Source organism: Hoplias malabaricus, chromosome 14 (assembly GCF_029633855.1).
Source record: "Hoplias malabaricus isolate fHopMal1 chromosome 14, fHopMal1.hap1, whole genome shotgun sequence".
NCBI lineage: Eukaryota > Metazoa > Chordata > Actinopteri > Characiformes > Erythrinidae > Hoplias > Hoplias malabaricus.
This window is the reverse complement of record NC_089813.1, coordinates 25067324-25083027: the sequence shown is the minus strand read 5'-3', so window position 1 is coordinate 25083027 and position 15704 is coordinate 25067324. Positions and strand designations below refer to the sequence as shown.

General features: G+C 48.6%; 27 non-coding genes across 27 annotated transcripts; 13 read left to right on the top strand and 14 right to left on the bottom strand.

Moving 5' to 3' along the window:
• Window positions 1-265: 265 nt before the first annotated feature.
• On the bottom strand, window positions 266-337 carry trnaw-cca (transfer RNA tryptophan (anticodon CCA)). The gene has a single exon. It is a non-coding gene; the product is annotated as a tRNA-Trp (tRNA).
• Window positions 338-990: 653 nt separating this feature from the next.
• trnak-uuu (transfer RNA lysine (anticodon UUU)) lies at window positions 991-1063 on the top strand. Its single transcript has one exon. It is a non-coding gene; the product is annotated as a tRNA-Lys (tRNA).
• A 421-nt stretch (window positions 1064-1484) lies between these two features.
• On the bottom strand, window positions 1485-1556 carry trnaw-cca (transfer RNA tryptophan (anticodon CCA)). The gene has a single exon. It is a non-coding gene; the product is annotated as a tRNA-Trp (tRNA).
• Window positions 1557-2213: 657 nt separating this feature from the next.
• Window positions 2214-2285, bottom strand: trnaw-cca (transfer RNA tryptophan (anticodon CCA)). The gene has a single exon. It is a non-coding gene; the product is annotated as a tRNA-Trp (tRNA).
• A 653-nt stretch (window positions 2286-2938) lies between these two features.
• Window positions 2939-3011, top strand: trnak-uuu (transfer RNA lysine (anticodon UUU)). Its single transcript has one exon. It is a non-coding gene; the product is annotated as a tRNA-Lys (tRNA).
• Window positions 3012-3432: 421 nt separating this feature from the next.
• trnaw-cca (transfer RNA tryptophan (anticodon CCA)) lies at window positions 3433-3504 on the bottom strand. The gene has a single exon. It is a non-coding gene; the product is annotated as a tRNA-Trp (tRNA).
• Window positions 3505-4161: 657 nt separating this feature from the next.
• On the bottom strand, window positions 4162-4233 carry trnaw-cca (transfer RNA tryptophan (anticodon CCA)). The gene has a single exon. It is a non-coding gene; the product is annotated as a tRNA-Trp (tRNA).
• Window positions 4234-4890: 657 nt separating this feature from the next.
• trnaw-cca (transfer RNA tryptophan (anticodon CCA)) lies at window positions 4891-4962 on the bottom strand. The gene has a single exon. It is a non-coding gene; the product is annotated as a tRNA-Trp (tRNA).
• Window positions 4963-5619: 657 nt separating this feature from the next.
• On the bottom strand, window positions 5620-5691 carry trnaw-cca (transfer RNA tryptophan (anticodon CCA)). The gene has a single exon. It is a non-coding gene; the product is annotated as a tRNA-Trp (tRNA).
• Window positions 5692-6344: 653 nt separating this feature from the next.
• Window positions 6345-6417, top strand: trnak-uuu (transfer RNA lysine (anticodon UUU)). Its single transcript has one exon. It is a non-coding gene; the product is annotated as a tRNA-Lys (tRNA).
• A 421-nt stretch (window positions 6418-6838) lies between these two features.
• trnaw-cca (transfer RNA tryptophan (anticodon CCA)) lies at window positions 6839-6910 on the bottom strand. The gene has a single exon. It is a non-coding gene; the product is annotated as a tRNA-Trp (tRNA).
• Window positions 6911-7567: 657 nt separating this feature from the next.
• trnaw-cca (transfer RNA tryptophan (anticodon CCA)) lies at window positions 7568-7639 on the bottom strand. The gene has a single exon. It is a non-coding gene; the product is annotated as a tRNA-Trp (tRNA).
• An 892-nt stretch (window positions 7640-8531) lies between these two features.
• Window positions 8532-8604, top strand: trnak-uuu (transfer RNA lysine (anticodon UUU)). The gene has a single exon. It is a non-coding gene; the product is annotated as a tRNA-Lys (tRNA).
• A 656-nt stretch (window positions 8605-9260) lies between these two features.
• trnak-uuu (transfer RNA lysine (anticodon UUU)) lies at window positions 9261-9333 on the top strand. Its single transcript has one exon. It is a non-coding gene; the product is annotated as a tRNA-Lys (tRNA).
• Window positions 9334-9989: 656 nt separating this feature from the next.
• On the top strand, window positions 9990-10062 carry trnak-uuu (transfer RNA lysine (anticodon UUU)). The gene has a single exon. It is a non-coding gene; the product is annotated as a tRNA-Lys (tRNA).
• A 421-nt stretch (window positions 10063-10483) lies between these two features.
• On the bottom strand, window positions 10484-10555 carry trnaw-cca (transfer RNA tryptophan (anticodon CCA)). The gene has a single exon. It is a non-coding gene; the product is annotated as a tRNA-Trp (tRNA).
• A 163-nt stretch (window positions 10556-10718) lies between these two features.
• Window positions 10719-10791, top strand: trnak-uuu (transfer RNA lysine (anticodon UUU)). The gene has a single exon. It is a non-coding gene; the product is annotated as a tRNA-Lys (tRNA).
• Window positions 10792-11212: 421 nt separating this feature from the next.
• On the bottom strand, window positions 11213-11284 carry trnaw-cca (transfer RNA tryptophan (anticodon CCA)). The gene has a single exon. It is a non-coding gene; the product is annotated as a tRNA-Trp (tRNA).
• A 163-nt stretch (window positions 11285-11447) lies between these two features.
• On the top strand, window positions 11448-11520 carry trnak-uuu (transfer RNA lysine (anticodon UUU)). Its single transcript has one exon. It is a non-coding gene; the product is annotated as a tRNA-Lys (tRNA).
• Window positions 11521-12176: 656 nt separating this feature from the next.
• On the top strand, window positions 12177-12249 carry trnak-uuu (transfer RNA lysine (anticodon UUU)). The gene has a single exon. It is a non-coding gene; the product is annotated as a tRNA-Lys (tRNA).
• Window positions 12250-12670: 421 nt separating this feature from the next.
• On the bottom strand, window positions 12671-12742 carry trnaw-cca (transfer RNA tryptophan (anticodon CCA)). The gene has a single exon. It is a non-coding gene; the product is annotated as a tRNA-Trp (tRNA).
• A 163-nt stretch (window positions 12743-12905) lies between these two features.
• On the top strand, window positions 12906-12978 carry trnak-uuu (transfer RNA lysine (anticodon UUU)). The gene has a single exon. It is a non-coding gene; the product is annotated as a tRNA-Lys (tRNA).
• Window positions 12979-13399: 421 nt separating this feature from the next.
• Window positions 13400-13471, bottom strand: trnaw-cca (transfer RNA tryptophan (anticodon CCA)). The gene has a single exon. It is a non-coding gene; the product is annotated as a tRNA-Trp (tRNA).
• A 163-nt stretch (window positions 13472-13634) lies between these two features.
• Window positions 13635-13707, top strand: trnak-uuu (transfer RNA lysine (anticodon UUU)). Its single transcript has one exon. It is a non-coding gene; the product is annotated as a tRNA-Lys (tRNA).
• Window positions 13708-14363: 656 nt separating this feature from the next.
• On the top strand, window positions 14364-14436 carry trnak-uuu (transfer RNA lysine (anticodon UUU)). Its single transcript has one exon. It is a non-coding gene; the product is annotated as a tRNA-Lys (tRNA).
• A 421-nt stretch (window positions 14437-14857) lies between these two features.
• Window positions 14858-14929, bottom strand: trnaw-cca (transfer RNA tryptophan (anticodon CCA)). Its single transcript has one exon. It is a non-coding gene; the product is annotated as a tRNA-Trp (tRNA).
• Window positions 14930-15092: 163 nt separating this feature from the next.
• Window positions 15093-15165, top strand: trnak-uuu (transfer RNA lysine (anticodon UUU)). Its single transcript has one exon. It is a non-coding gene; the product is annotated as a tRNA-Lys (tRNA).
• The last annotated feature ends 539 nt before the right edge of the window (window positions 15166-15704 follow it).

Genomic DNA, 15704 nt, shown 5'->3' with positions numbered 1-15704 from the left:
GAAATGCGTTACAGTTGTTGCCAGGCTTACGTGCTCCATCTTGAGAAAGCAAGTGTGAAACATGCAGTGCATGTCACTGTTTACTTGACAGAAATATACATCATCCTCTTGCTGATCTGTGAACGAAATAAAAGGCTCAGCTGAAGAAGAGTTCTGAGCTGTATGATGAACACGGGCAGAAGTCCTCAAGAGCTGGAGTTGATAGTAAAAAGAGAGAAAGGCAAGGCCACAGGAAGGGGAGCCAAACCCACATGAGCCACACGCTTGACCCCGACGTGATTTGAACACGCAACCTTCTGATCTGGAGTCAGACGCGCTACCGTTGCGCCACGAGGTCTTGAGGATGGCTCCCCATCCTTTGGTTTTCAGAACTGAATTCACAGCGACGAAGTCCTCATCACGAGCAAAATGTTCAGAACGTACTGCCGGTGCGAGTCCCGTTGACGCCAAGTTGGCAAAGAAATTGACACTCGGTCGTCTACCAGAGGACCTCGAGCAGAGCCCGGTTAGCTCAGTCGGTAGAGCATCAGACTTTTAATCTGAGGGTCCAGGGTTCAAGTCCCTGTTCGGGCGAGCGATCAAAACCTTTGTCCCCACAATTATGAAAGCACTGTAAGTGCCTGTCGGCTGTGTGTTTGTTTAACTTCTGACAACATGACGAAAAGTGCGCTGCAAAAGTTTCCTTGCGAGAAGCGTCTTTCTAGGCACATGACCAACAAGACGTGAGTTGAAATGCGTTACAGTTGTTGCCAGGCTTATGTGCTCCATCTTGAGAAAGCAAGTGTGAAACATGCAGTGCATGTCACTGTTTACTTGACAGAAATATACATCATCCTCTTGCTGATCTGTGAACGAAATAAAAGGCTCAGCTGAAGAAGAGTTCTGAGCTGTATGATGAACACGGGCAGAAGTCCTCAAGAGCTGGAGTTGATAGTAAAAAGTTGGCAAAGAAATTGACACTCGGTCGTCTACCAGAGGACCTCGAGCAGAGCCCGGATAGCTCAGTCGGTAGAGCATCAGACTTTTAATCTGAGGGTCCAGGGTTCAAGTCCCTGTTCGGGCGAGCGATCAAAACCTTTGTCCCCACAATTATGAAAGCACTGTAAGTGCCTGTCGGCTGTGTGTTTGTTTAACTTCTGACAACATGACGAAAAGTGCGCTGCAAAAGTTTCCTTGCGAGGAGCGTCTTTCTAGGCACATGACCAACAAGACGTGAGTTGAAATGCGTTACAGTTGTTGCCAGGCTTATGTGCTCCATCTTGAGAAAGCAAGTGTGAAACATGCAGTGCATGTCACTGTTTACTTGACAGAAATATACATCATCCTCTTGCTGATCTGTGAACGAAATAAAAGGCTCAGCTGAAGAAGAGTTCTGAGCTGTATGATGAACACGGGCAGAAGTCCTCAAGAGCTGGAGTTGATAGTAAAAAGAGAGAAAGGCAAGGCCACAGGAAGGGGAGCCAAACCCACATGAGCCAAACGCTTGACCCCGACGTGATTTGAACACGCAACCTTCTGATCTGGAATCAGACGCGCTACCGTTGCGCCACGAGGTCTTGAGGATGGCTCCCCATCCTTTGTTTTTCAGAACTGAATTCACAGCGATGAAGTCCTCATCACGAGCAAAATGTTCAAAACGTACTGCCGGTGCGAGTCCCATTGACGCCAAGTTGGCAAGGAAATTGACCCTCGGTCGTCTACCAGAGGACCTTGAGCAGAGCCCGGATAGCTCAGTCGGTAGAGCGTCAGACTTTTAATCTGAGGATCCAATGTTCAAGTCCCTGTTCGGGCGAGCGATCAAAACCTTTGTCCCCACAATTATGAAAGCACTGTAAGTGCCTGTCGGCTGTGTGTTTGTTTAACTTCTGACAACATGACGAAAAGTGCGCTGCAAAAGTTTCCTTGCGAGGAGCGTCTTTCTAGGCACATGACCAACAAGACGTGAGTTGAAATGCGTTACAGTTGTTGCCAGGCTTACGTGCTCCATCTTGAGAAAGCAAGTGTGAAACATGCAGTGCATGTCACTGTTTACTTGACAGAAATATACATCATCCTCTTGCTGATCTGTGAACGAAATAAAAGGCTCAGCTGAAGAAGAGTTCTGAGCTGTATGATGAACACGGGCAGAAGTCCTCAAGAGCTGGAGTTGATAGTAAAAAGAGAGAAAGGCAAGGCCACAGGAAGGGGAGCCAAACCCACATGAGCCACACGCTTGACCCCGACGTGATTTGAACACGCAACCTTCTGATCTGGAGTCAGACGCGCTACCGTTGCGCCACGAGGTCTTGAGGATGGCTCCCCATCCTTTGGTTTTCAGAACTGAATTCACAGCGACGAAGTCCTCATCACGAGCAAAATGTTCAGAACGTACTGCCGGTGCGAGTCCCGTTGACGCCAAGTTGGCAAAGAAATTGACACTCGGTCGTCTACCAGAGGACCTCGAGCAGAGCCCGGTTAGCTCAGTCGGTAGAGCATCAGACTTTTAATCTGAGGGTCCAGGGTTCAAGTCCCTGTTCGGGCGAGCGATCAAAACCTTTGTCCCCACAATTATGAAAGCACTGTAAGTGCCTGTCGGCTGTGTGTTTGTTTAACTTCTGACAACATGACGAAAAGTGCGCTGCAAAAGTTTCCTTGCGAGAAGCGTCTTTCTAGGCACATGACCAACAAGACGTGAGTTGAAATGCGTTACAGTTGTTGCCAGGCTTATGTGCTCCATCTTGAGAAAGCAAGTGTGAAACATGCAGTGCATGTCACTGTTTACTTGACAGAAATATACATCATCCTCTTGCTGATCTGTGAACGAAATAAAAGGCTCAGCTGAAGAAGAGTTCTGAGCTGTATGATGAACACGGGCAGAAGTCCTCAAGAGCTGGAGTTGATAGTAAAAAGTTGGCAAAGAAATTGACACTCGGTCGTCTACCAGAGGACCTCGAGCAGAGCCCGGATAGCTCAGTCGGTAGAGCATCAGACTTTTAATCTGAGGGTCCAGGGTTCAAGTCCCTGTTCGGGCGAGCGATCAAAACCTTTGTCCCCACAATTATGAAAGCACTGTAAGTGCCTGTCGGCTGTGTGTTTGTTTAACTTCTGACAACATGACGAAAAGTGCGCTGCAAAAGTTTCCTTGCGAGGAGCGTCTTTCTAGGCACATGACCAACAAGACGTGAGTTGAAATGCGTTACAGTTGTTGCCAGGCTTATGTGCTCCATCTTGAGAAAGCAAGTGTGAAACATGCAGTGCATGTCACTGTTTACTTGACAGAAATATACATCATCCTCTTGCTGATCTGTGAACGAAATAAAAGGCTCAGCTGAAGAAGAGTTCTGAGCTGTATGATGAACACGGGCAGAAGTCCTCAAGAGCTGGAGTTGATAGTAAAAAGAGAGAAAGGCAAGGCCACAGGAAGGGGAGCCAAACCCACATGAGCCAAACGCTTGACCCCGACGTGATTTGAACACGCAACCTTCTGATCTGGAGTCAGACGCGCTACCGTTGCGCCACAAGGTCTTGAGGATGGCTCCCCATCCTTTGTTTTTCAGAACTGAATTCACAGCGATGAAGTCCTCATCACGAGCAAAATGTTCAAAACGTACTGCCGGTGCGAGTCCCATTGACGCCAAGTTGGCAAGGAAATTGACCCTCGGTCGTCTACCAGAGGACCTTGAGCAGAGCCCGGATAGCTCAGTCGGTAGAGCGTCAGACTTTTAATCTGAGGATCCAATGTTCAAGTCCCTGTTCGGGCGAGCGATCAAAACCTTTGTCCCCACAATTATGAAAGCACTGTAAGTGCCTGTCGGCTGTGTGTTTGTTTAACTTCTGACAACATGACGAAAAGTGCGCTGCAAAAGTTTCCTTGCGAGGAGCGTCTTTCTAGGCACATGACCAACAAGACGTGAGTTGAAATGCGTTACAGTTGTTGCCAGGCTTACGTGCTCCATCTTGAGAAAGCAAGTGTGAAACATGCAGTGCATGTCACTGTTTACTTGACAGAAATATACATCATCCTCTTGCTGATCTGTGAACGAAATAAAAGGCTCAGCTGAAGAAGAGTTCTGAGCTGTATGATGAACACGGGCAGAAGTCCTCAAGAGCTGGAGTTGATAGTAAAAAGAGAGAAAGGCAAGGCCACAGGAAGGGGAGCCAAACCCACATGAGCCACACGCTTGACCCCGACGTGATTTGAACACGCAACCTTCTGATCTGGAGTCAGACGCGCTACCGTTGCGCCACGAGGTCTTGAGGATGGCTCCCCATCCTTTGGTTTTCAGAACTGAATTCACAGCGACGAAGTCCTCATCACGAGCAAAATGTTCAGAACGTACTGCCGGTGCGAGTCCCGTTGACGCCAAGTTGGCAAAGAAATTGACACTCGGTCGTCTACCAAAGGACCTTGAGCAGAGCCCGGATAGCTCAGTCGGTAGAGCGTCAGACTTTTAATCTGAGGATCCAATGTTCAAGTCCCTGTTCGGGCGAGCGATCAAAACCTTTGTCCCCACAATTATGAAAGCACTGTAAGTGCCTGTCGGCTGTGTGTTTGTTTAACTTCTGACAACATGACGAAAAGTGCGCTGCAAAAGTTTCCTTGCGAGGAGCGTCTTTCTAGGCACATGGCCAACAAGACGTGAGTTGAAATGCGTTACAGTTGTTGCCAGGCTTATGTGCTCCATCTTGAGAAAGCAAGTGTGAAACATGCAGTGCATGTCACTGTTTACTTGACAGAAATATACATCATCCTCTTGCTGATCTGTGAACGAAATAAAAGGCTCAGCTGAAGAAGAGTTCTGAGCTGTATGATGAACACGGGCAGAAGTCCTCAAGAGCTGGAGTTGATAGTAAAAAGAGAGAAAGGCAAGGCCACAGGAAGGGGAGCCAAACCCACATGAGCCAAACGCTTGACCCCGACGTGATTTGAACACGCAACCTTCTGATCTGGAATCAGACGCGCTACCGTTGCGCCACGAGGTCTTGAGGATGGCTCCCCATCCTTTGTTTTTCAGAACTGAATTCACAGCGATGAAGTCCTCATCACGAGCAAAATGTTCAAAACGTACTGCCGGTGCGAGTCCCATTGACGCCAAGTTGGCAAGGAAATTGACCCTCGGTCGTCTACCAGAGGACCTTGAGCAGAGCCCGGATAGCTCAGTCGGTAGAGCGTCAGACTTTTAATCTGAGGATCCAATGTTCAAGTCCCTGTTCGGGCGAGCGATCAAAACCTTTGTCCCCACAATTATGAAAGCACTGTAAGTGCCTGTCGGCTGTGTGTTTGTTTAACTTCTGACAACATGACGAAAAGTGCGCTGCAAAAGTTTCCTTGCGAGGAGCGTCTTTCTAGGCACATGACCAACAAGACGTGAGTTGAAATGCGTTACAGTTGTTGCCAGGCTTACGTGCTCCATCTTGAGAAAGCAAGTGTGAAACATGCAGTGCATGTCACTGTTTACTTGACAGAAATATACATCATCCTCTTGCTGATCTGTGAACGAAATAAAAGGCTCAGCTGAAGAAGAGTTCTGAGCTGTATGATGAACACGGGCAGAAGTCCTCAAGAGCTGGAGTTGATAGTAAAAAGAGAGAAAGGCAAGGCCACAGGAAGGGGAGCCAAACCCACATGAGCCACACGCTTGACCCCGACGTGATTTGAACACGCAACCTTCTGATCTGGAGTCAGACGCGCTACCGTTGCGCCACGAGGTCTTGAGGATGGCTCCCCATCCTTTGGTTTTCAGAACTGAATTCACAGCGACGAAGTCCTCATCACGAGCAAAATGTTCAGAACGTACTGCCGGTGCGAGTCCCGTTGACGCCAAGTTGGCAAAGAAATTGACACTCGGTCGTCTACCAGAGGACCTCGAGCAGAGCCCGGTTAGCTCAGTCGGTAGAGCATCAGACTTTTAATCTGAGGGTCCAGGGTTCAAGTCCCTGTTCGGGCGAGCGATCAAAACCTTTGTCCCCACAATTATGAAAGCACTGTAAGTGCCTGTCGGCTGTGTGTTTGTTTAACTTCTGACAACATGACGAAAAGTGCGCTGCAAAAGTTTCCTTGCGAGAAGCGTCTTTCTAGGCACATGACCAACAAGACGTGAGTTGAAATGCGTTACAGTTGTTGCCAGGCTTATGTGCTCCATCTTGAGAAAGCAAGTGTGAAACATGCAGTGCATGTCACTGTTTACTTGACAGAAATATACATCATCCTCTTGCTGATCTGTGAACGAAATAAAAGGCTCAGCTGAAGAAGAGTTCTGAGCTGTATGATGAACACGGGCAGAAGTCCTCAAGAGCTGGAGTTGATAGTAAAAAGTTGGCAAAGAAATTGACACTCGGTCGTCTACCAGAGGACCTCGAGCAGAGCCCGGATAGCTCAGTCGGTAGAGCATCAGACTTTTAATCTGAGGGTCCAGGGTTCAAGTCCCTGTTCGGGCGAGCGATCAAAACCTTTGTCCCCACAATTATGAAAGCACTGTAAGTGCCTGTCGGCTGTGTGTTTGTTTAACTTCTGACAACATGACGAAAAGTGCGCTGCAAAAGTTTCCTTGCGAGGAGCGTCTTTCTAGGCACATGACCAACAAGACGTGAGTTGAAATGCGTTACAGTTGTTGCCAGGCTTATGTGCTCCATCTTGAGAAAGCAAGTGTGAAACATGCAGTGCATGTCACTGTTTACTTGACAGAAATATACATCATCCTCTTGCTGATCTGTGAACGAAATAAAAGGCTCAGCTGAAGAAGAGTTCTGAGCTGTATGATGAACACGGGCAGAAGTCCTCAAGAGCTGGAGTTGATAGTAAAAAGAGAGAAAGGCAAGGCCACAGGAAGGGGAGCCAAACCCACATGAGCCAAACGCTTGACCCCGACGTGATTTGAACACGCAACCTTCTGATCTGGAGTCAGACGCGCTACCGTTGCGCCACAAGGTCTTGAGGATGGCTCCCCATCCTTTGTTTTTCAGAACTGAATTCACAGCGATGAAGTCCTCATCACGAGCAAAATGTTCAAAACGTACTGCCGGTGCGAGTCCCATTGACGCCAAGTTGGCAAGGAAATTGACCCTCGGTCGTCTACCAGAGGACCTTGAGCAGAGCCCGGATAGCTCAGTCGGTAGAGCGTCAGACTTTTAATCTGAGGATCCAATGTTCAAGTCCCTGTTCGGGCGAGCGATCAAAACCTTTGTCCCCACAATTATGAAAGCACTGTAAGTGCCTGTCGGCTGTGTGTTTGTTTAACTTCTGACAACATGACGAAAAGTGCGCTGCAAAAGTTTCCTTGCGAGGAGCGTCTTTCTAGGCACATGACCAACAAGACGTGAGTTGAAATGCGTTACAGTTGTTGCCAGGCTTACGTGCTCCATCTTGAGAAAGCAAGTGTGAAACATGCAGTGCATGTCACTGTTTACTTGACAGAAATATACATCATCCTCTTGCTGATCTGTGAACGAAATAAAAGGCTCAGCTGAAGAAGAGTTCTGAGCTGTATGATGAACACGGGCAGAAGTCCTCAAGAGCTGGAGTTGATAGTAAAAAGAGAGAAAGGCAAGGCCACAGGAAGGGGAGCCAAACCCACATGAGCCACACGCTTGACCCCGACGTGATTTGAACACGCAACCTTCTGATCTGGAGTCAGACGCGCTACCGTTGCGCCACGAGGTCTTGAGGATGGCTCCCCATCCTTTGGTTTTCAGAACTGAATTCACAGCGACGAAGTCCTCATCACGAGCAAAATGTTCAGAACGTACTGCCGGTGCGAGTCCCGTTGACGCCAAGTTGGCAAAGAAATTGACACTCGGTCGTCTACCAAAGGACCTTGAGCAGAGCCCGGATAGCTCAGTCGGTAGAGCGTCAGACTTTTAATCTGAGGATCCAATGTTCAAGTCCCTGTTCGGGCGAGCGATCAAAACCTTTGTCCCCACAATTATGAAAGCACTGTAAGTGCCTGTCGGCTGTGTGTTTGTTTAACTTCTGACAACATGACGAAAAGTGCGCTGCAAAAGTTTCCTTGCGAGGAGCGTCTTTCTAGGCACATGGCCAACAAGACGTGAGTTGAAATGCGTTACAGTTGTTGCCAGGCTTATGTGCTCCATCTTGAGAAAGCAAGTGTGAAACATGCAGTGCATGTCACTGTTTACTTGACAGAAATATACATCATCCTCTTGCTGATCTGTGAACGAAATAAAAGGCTCAGCTGAAGATGAGTTCTGAGCTGTATGATGAACACGGGCAGAAGTCCTCAAGAGCTGGAGTTGATAGTAAAAAGAGAGAAAGGCAAGGCCACAGGAAGGGGAGCCAAACCCACATGAGCCACACGCTTGACCCCGACGTGATTTGAACACGCAACCTCCTGATCTGGAGTCAGACGCCCTACCGTTGCGCCACGAGGTCTTGAGGATGGCTCCCCATCCTTTGGTTTTCAGAACTGAATTCACAGCGACGAAGTCCTCATCACGAGCAAAATGTTCAGAACGTACTGCCGGTGCGAGTCCCGTTGACGCTAAGTTGGCAAGGAATTTGACACTCGGTCGTCTACCAGAGGACCTTGAGCAGAGCCCGGATAGCTCAGTTGGTAGAGCATCAGACTTTTAATCTGAGGGTCCAGGGTTCAAGTCCCTGTTCGGGCGAGCGATCAAAACCTTTGTCCCCACAATTATGAAAGCACTGTAAGTGCCTGTCGGCTGTGTGTTTGTTTAAGTTCTGACAACATGACGAAAAGTGCGCTGCAAAAGTTTCCTTGCGAGGAGCGTCTTTCTAGGCACATGACCAACAAGACGTGAGTTGAAATGCGTTACAGTTGTTGCCAGGCTTATGTGCTCCATCTTGAGAAAGCAAGTGTGAAACATGCAGTGCATGTCACTGTTTACTTGACAGAAATATACATCATCCTCTTGCTGATCTGTGAACGAAATAAAAGGCTCAGCTGAAGAAGAGTTCTGAGCTGTATGATGAACACGGGCAGAAGTCCTCAAGAGCTGGAGTTGATAGTAAAAAGAGAGAAAGGCAAGGCCACAGGAAGGGGAGCCAAACCCACATGAGCCACACGCTTGACCCCGACATGAATTGAACACGTAACCTTCTGATCTGGAGTCAGACGCGCTACCGTTGGGCCACGAGGTCTTGAGGATGGCTCCCCATCCTTTGGTTTTCAGAACTGAAATCACAGCGACGAAGTCCTCATCACGAGCAAAATGTTCAGAACGTACTGCCGGTGCGAGTCCCGTTGACGCCAAGTTGGCAAGGAAATTGACACTCGGTCGTCTACCAGAGGACCTTGAGCAGAGCCCGAATAGCTCAGTCGGTAGAGCATCAGACTTTTAATCTGAGGGTCCAGGGTTCAAGTCCCTGTTCGGGCGAGCGATCAAAACCTTTGTCCCCACAATTATGAAAGCACTGTAAGTGCCTGTCGGCTGTGTGTTTGTTTAAGTTCTTACAACATGACGAAAAGTGCGCTGCAAAAGTTTCCTTGCGAGGAGCGTCTTTCTAGGCACATGACCAACAAGACGTGAGTTGAAATGCGTTACAGTTGTTGCCAGGCTTATGTGCTCCATCTTGAGAAAGCAAGTGTGAAACATGCAGTGCATGTCACTGTTTACTTGACAGAAATATACATCATCCTCTTGCTGATCTGTGAACGAAATAAAAGGCTCAGCTGAAGAAGAGTTCTGAGCTGTATGATGAACACGGGCAGAAGTCCTCAAGAGCTGGAGTTGATAGTAAAAAGAGAGAAAGGCAAGGCCACAGGAAGGGGAGCCAAACCCACATGAGCCACACGCTTGACCCCGACGTGATTTGAACACGCAACCTTCTGATCTGGAGTCAGACGCGCTACCGTTGCGCCAAGAGGTCTTGAGGATGGCTCCCCATCCTTTGGTTTTCAGAACTGAATTCACAGCGACGAAGTCCTCATCACGAGCAAAATGTTCAGAACGTACTGCCGGTGCGAGTCCCGTTGACGCCAAGTTGGCAAGGAAATTGACACTCGGTCGTCTACCAGAGGACCTCGAGCAGAGCCCGGATAGCTCAGTCGGTAGAGCATCAGACTTTTAATCTGAGGGTCCAGGGTTCAAGTCCCTGTTCGGGCGAGCGATCAAAACCTTTGTCCCCACAATTATGAAAGCACTGTAAGTGCCTGTCGGCTGTGTGTTTGTTTAACTTCTGACAACATGACGAAAAGTGCGCTGCAAAAGTTTCCTTGCGAGGAGCGTCTTCCTAGGCACATGACCAACAAGACGTGAGTTGAAATGCGTTACAGTTGTTGCCAGGCTTATGTGCTCCATCTTGAGAAAGCAAGTGTGAAACATGCAGTGCATGTCACTGTTTACTTGACAGAAATATACATCATCCTCTTGCTGATCTGTGAACGAAATAAAAGGCTCAGCTGAAGAAGAGTTCTGAGCTGTATGATGAACACGGGCAGAAGTCCTCAAGAGCTGGAGTTGATAGTAAAAAGAGAGAAAGGCAAGGCCACAGGAAGGGGAGCCAAACCCACATGAGCCAAACGCTTGACCCCGACGTGATTTGAACACGCAACCTTCTGATCTGGAGTCAGACGCGCTACCGTTGCGCCACGAAGTCTTGAGGATGGCTCCCCATCCTTTGGTTTTCAGAACTGAATTCACAGCGACGAAATCCTCATCACGAGCAAAATGTTCAGAACGTACTGCCGGTGCGAGTCCCGTTGACGCCAAGTTGGCAAGGAAATTGACACTCGGTCGTCTACCAGGGGACCTTGAGCAGAGCCCGGATAGCTCAGTCGGTAGAGCATCAGACTTTTAATCTGAGGGTCCAGGGTTCAAGTCCCTGTTCGGGCGAGCGATCAAAACCTTTGTCCCCACAATTATGAAAGCACTGTAAGTGCCTGTCTGCTGTGTGCTTGTTTAACTTCTGACAACATGACGAAAAGTGCGCTGCAAAAGTTTCCTTGCGAGGAGCGTCTTTCTAGGCACATGACCAACAAGACGTGAGTTGAAATGCGTTACAGTTGTTGCCAGGCTTATGTGCTCCATCTTGAGAAAGCAAGTGTGAAACATGCAGTGCATGTCACTGTTTACTTGACAGAAATATACATCATCCTCTTGCTGATCTGTGAACGAAATAAAAGGCTCAGCTGAAGAAGAGTTCTGAGCTGTATGATGAACACGGGCAGAAGTCCTCAAGAGCTGGAGTTGATAGTAAAAAGAGAGAAAGGCAAGGCCACAGGAAGGGGAGCCAAACCCACATGAGCCAAACGCTTGACCCCGACATGATTTGAACACGCAACCTTCTGATCTGGAGTCAGACGCGCTACCGTTGCGCCACGAGGTCTTGAGGATGGCTCCCCATCCTTTGGTTTTCAGAACTGAATTCACAGCGACGAACTCCTCATCACGAGCAAAATGTTCAGAACGTACTGCCGGTGCGAGTCCCGTTGACGCCAAGTTGGCAAGGAAATTGACACTCGGTCGTCTACCAGGGGACCTTGAGCAGAGCCCGGATAGCTCAGTCGGTAGAGCATCAGACTTTTAATCTGAGGGTCCAGGGTTCAAGTCCCTGTTCGGGCGAGCGATCAAAACCTTTGTCCCCACAATTATGAAAGCACTGTAAGTGCCTGTCTGCTGTGTGCTTGTTTAACTTCTGACAACATGACGAAAAGTGCGCTGCAAAAGTTTCCTTGCGAGGAGCGTCTTTCTAGGCACATGACCAACAAGACGTGAGTTGAAATGCGTTACAGTTGTTGCCAGGCTTATGTGCTCCATCTTGAGAAAGCAAGTGTGAAACATGCAGTGCATGTCACTGTTTACTTGACAGAAATATACATCATCCTCTTGCTGATCTGTGAACGAAATAAAAGGCTCAGCTGAAGAAGAGTTCTGAGCTGTATGATGAACACGGGCAGAAGTCCTCAAGAGCTGGAGTTGATAGTAAAAAGAGAGAAAGGCAAGGCCACAGGAAGGGGAGCCAAACCCACATGAGCCAAACGCTTGACCCCGACATGATTTGAACACGCAACCTTCTGATCTGGAGTCAGACGCGCTAGCGTTGCGCCACGAGGTCTTGAGGATGGCTCCCCATCCTTTGGTTTTCAGAACTGAATTCACAGCGACGAAGTCCTCATCACGAGCAAAATGTTCAGAACGTACTGCCGGTGCGAGTCCCGTTGACGCCAAGTTGGCAAGGAAATTGACACTCGGTCGTCTACCAGAGGACCTTGAGCAGAGCCCGGATAGCTCAGTCGGTAGAGCATCAGACTTTTAATCTGAGGGTCCAGGGTTCAAGTCCCTGTTCGGGCGAGCGATCAAAACCTTTGTCCCCACAATTATGAAAGCACTGTAAGTGCCTGTCTGCTGTGTGCTTGTTTAACTTCTGACAACATGACGAAAAGTGCGCTGCAAAAGTTTCCTTGCGAGGAGCGTCTTTCTAGGCACATGACCAACAAGACGTGAGTTGAAATGCGTTACAGTTGTTGCCAGGCTTATGTGCTCCATCTTGAGAAAGCAAGTGTGAAACATGCAGTGCATGTCACTGTTTACTTGACAGAAATATACATCATCCTCTTGCTGATCTGTGAACGAAATAAAAGGCTCAGCTGAAGAAGAGTTCTGAGCTGTATGATGAACACGGGCAGAAGTCCTCAAGAGCTGGAGTTGATAGTAAAAAGAGAGAAAGGCAAGGCCACAGGAAGGGGAGCCAAACCCACATGAGCCAAACGCTTGACCCCGACATGATTTGAACACGCAACCTTCTGATCTGGAGTCAGACGCGCTACCGTTGCGCCACGAGGTCTTGAGGATGGCTCCCCATCCTTTGGTTTTCAGAACTGAATTCACAGCGACGAACTCCTCATCACGAGCAAAATGTTCAGAACGTACTGCCGGTGCGAGTCCCGTTGACGCCAAGTTGGCAAGGAAATTGACACTCGGTCGTCTACCAGGGGACCTTGAGCAGAGCCCGGATAGCTCAGTCGGTAGAGCATCAGACTTTTAATCTGAGGGTCCAGGGTTCAAGTCCCTGTTCGGGCGAGCGATCAAAACCTTTGTCCCCACAATTATGAAAGCACTGTAAGTGCCTGTCTGCTGTGTGCTTGTTTAACTTCTGACAACATGACGAAAAGTGCGCTGCAAAAGTTTCCTTGCGAGGAGCGTCTTTCTAGGCACATGACCAACAAGACGTGAGTTGAAATGCGTTACAGTTGTTGCCAGGCTTATGTGCTCCATCTTGAGAAAGCAAGTGTGAAACATGCAGTGCATGTCACTGTTTACTTGACAGAAATATACATCATCCTCTTGCTGATCTGTGAACGAAATAAAAGGCTCAGCTGAAGAAGAGTTCTGAGCTGTATGATGAACACGGGCAGAAGTCCTCAAGAGCTGGAGTTGATAGTAAAAAGAGAGAAAGGCAAGGCCACAGGAAGGGGAGCCAAACCCACATGAGCCAAACGCTTGACCCCGACATGATTTGAACACGCAACCTTCTGATCTGGAGTCAGACGCGCTACCGTTGCGCCACGAGGTCTTGAGGATGGCTCCCCATCCTTTGGTTTTCAGAACTGAATTCACAGCGACGAAGTCCTCATCACGAGCAAAATGTTCAGAACGTACTGCCGGTGCGAGTCCCGTTGACGCCAAGTTGGCAAGGAAATTGACACTCGGTCGTCTACCAGAGGACCTTGAGCAGAGCCCGGATAGCTCAGTCGGTAGAGCATCAGACTTTTAATCTGAGGGTCCAGGGTTCAAGTCCCTGTTCGGGCGAGCGATCAAAACCTTTGTCCCCACAATTATGAAAGCACTGTAAGTGCCTGTCGGCTGTGTGTTTGTTTAACTTCTGACAACATGACGAAAAGTGCGCTGCAAAAGTTTCCTTGCGAGGAGCGTCTTTCTAGGCACATGACCAACAAGACGTGAGTTGAAATGCGTTACAGTTGTTGCCAGGCTTATGTGCTCCATCTTGAGAAAGCAAGTGTGAAACATGCAGTGCATGTCACTGTTTACTTGACAGAAATATACATCATCCTCTTGCTGATCTGTGAACGAAATAAAAGGCTCAGCTGAAGAAGAGTTCTGAGCTGTATGATGAACACGGGCAGAAGTCCTCAAGAGCTGGAGTTGATAGTAAAAAGAGAGAAAGGCAAGGCCACAGGAAGGGGAGCCAAACCCACATGAGCCAAACGCTTGACCCCGACGTGATTTGAACACGCAACCTTCTGATCTGGAGTCAGACGTGCTACCGTTGCGCCAAGAGGTCTTGAGGATGGCTCCCCATCCTTTGGTTTTCAGAACTGAATTCACAGCGACGAAGTCCTCATCACGAGCAAAATGTTCAGAACGTACTGCCGGTGCGAGTCCCGTTGACGCCAAGTTGGCAAGGAAATTGACACTCGGTCGTCTACCAGAGGACCTCGAGCAGAGCCCGGATAGCTCAGTCGGTAGAGCATCAGACTTTTAATCTGAGGGTCCAGGGTTCAAGTCCCTGTTCGGGCGAGCGATCAAAACCTTTGTCCCCACAATTATGAAAGCACTGTAAGTGCCTGTCGGCTGTGTGTTTGTTTAACTTCTGACAACATGACGAAAAGTGCGCTGCAAAAGTTTCCTTGCGAGGAGCGTCTTTCTAGGCACATGACCAACAAGACGTGAGTTGAAATGCGTTACAGTTGTTGCCAGGCTTATGTGCTCCATCTTGAGAAAGCAAGTGTGAAACATGCAGTGCATGTCACTGTTTACTTGACAGAAATATACATCATCCTCTTGCTGATCTGTGAACGAAATAAAAGGCTCAGCTGAAGAAGAGTTCTGAGCTGTATGATGAACACGGGCAGAAGTCCTCAAGAGCTGGAGTTGATAGTAAAAAGAGAGAAAGGCAAGGCCACAGGAAGGGGAGCCAAACCCACATGAGCCAAACGCTTGACCCCGACGTGATTTGAACACGCAACCTTCTGATCTGGAGTCAGACGCGCTACCGTTGCGCCACGAAGTCTTGAGGATGGCTCCCCATCCTTTGGTTTTCAGAACTGAATTCACAGCGACGAAATCCTCATCACGAGCAAAATGTTCAGAACGTACTGCCGGTGCGAGTCCCGTTGACGCCAAGTTGGCAAGGAAATTGACACTCGGTCGTCTACCAGGGGACCTTGAGCAGAGCCCGGATAGCTCAGTCGGTAGAGCATCAGACTTTTAATCTGAGGGTCCAGGGTTCAAGTCCCTGTTCGGGCGAGCGATCAAAACCTTTGTCCCCACAATTATGAAAGCACTGTAAGTGCCTGTCTGCTGTGTGCTTGTTTAACTTCTGACAACATGACGAAAAGTGCGCTGCAAAAGTTTCCTTGCGAGGAGCGTCTTTCTAGGCACATGACCAACAAGACGTGAGTTGAAATGCGTTACAGTTGTTGCCAGGCTTATGTGCTCCATCTTGAGAAAGCAAGTGTGAAACATGCAGTGCATGTCACTGTTTACTTGACAGAAATATACATCATCCTCTTGCTGATCTGTGAACGAAATAAAAGGCTCAGCTGAAGAAGAGTTCTGAGCTGTATGATGAACACGGGCAGAAGTCCTCAAGAGCTGGAGTTGATAGTAAAAAGAGAGAAAGGCAAGGCCACAGGAAGGGGAGCCAAACCTACATGAGCCAAACGCTTGACCCCGACGTGATTTGAACACGCAACCTTCTGATCTGGAGTCAGACGCGCTACCGTTGCGCCACGAACTCTTGAGGATGGCTCCCCATCCTTTGGTTTTCAGAACTGAATTCACAG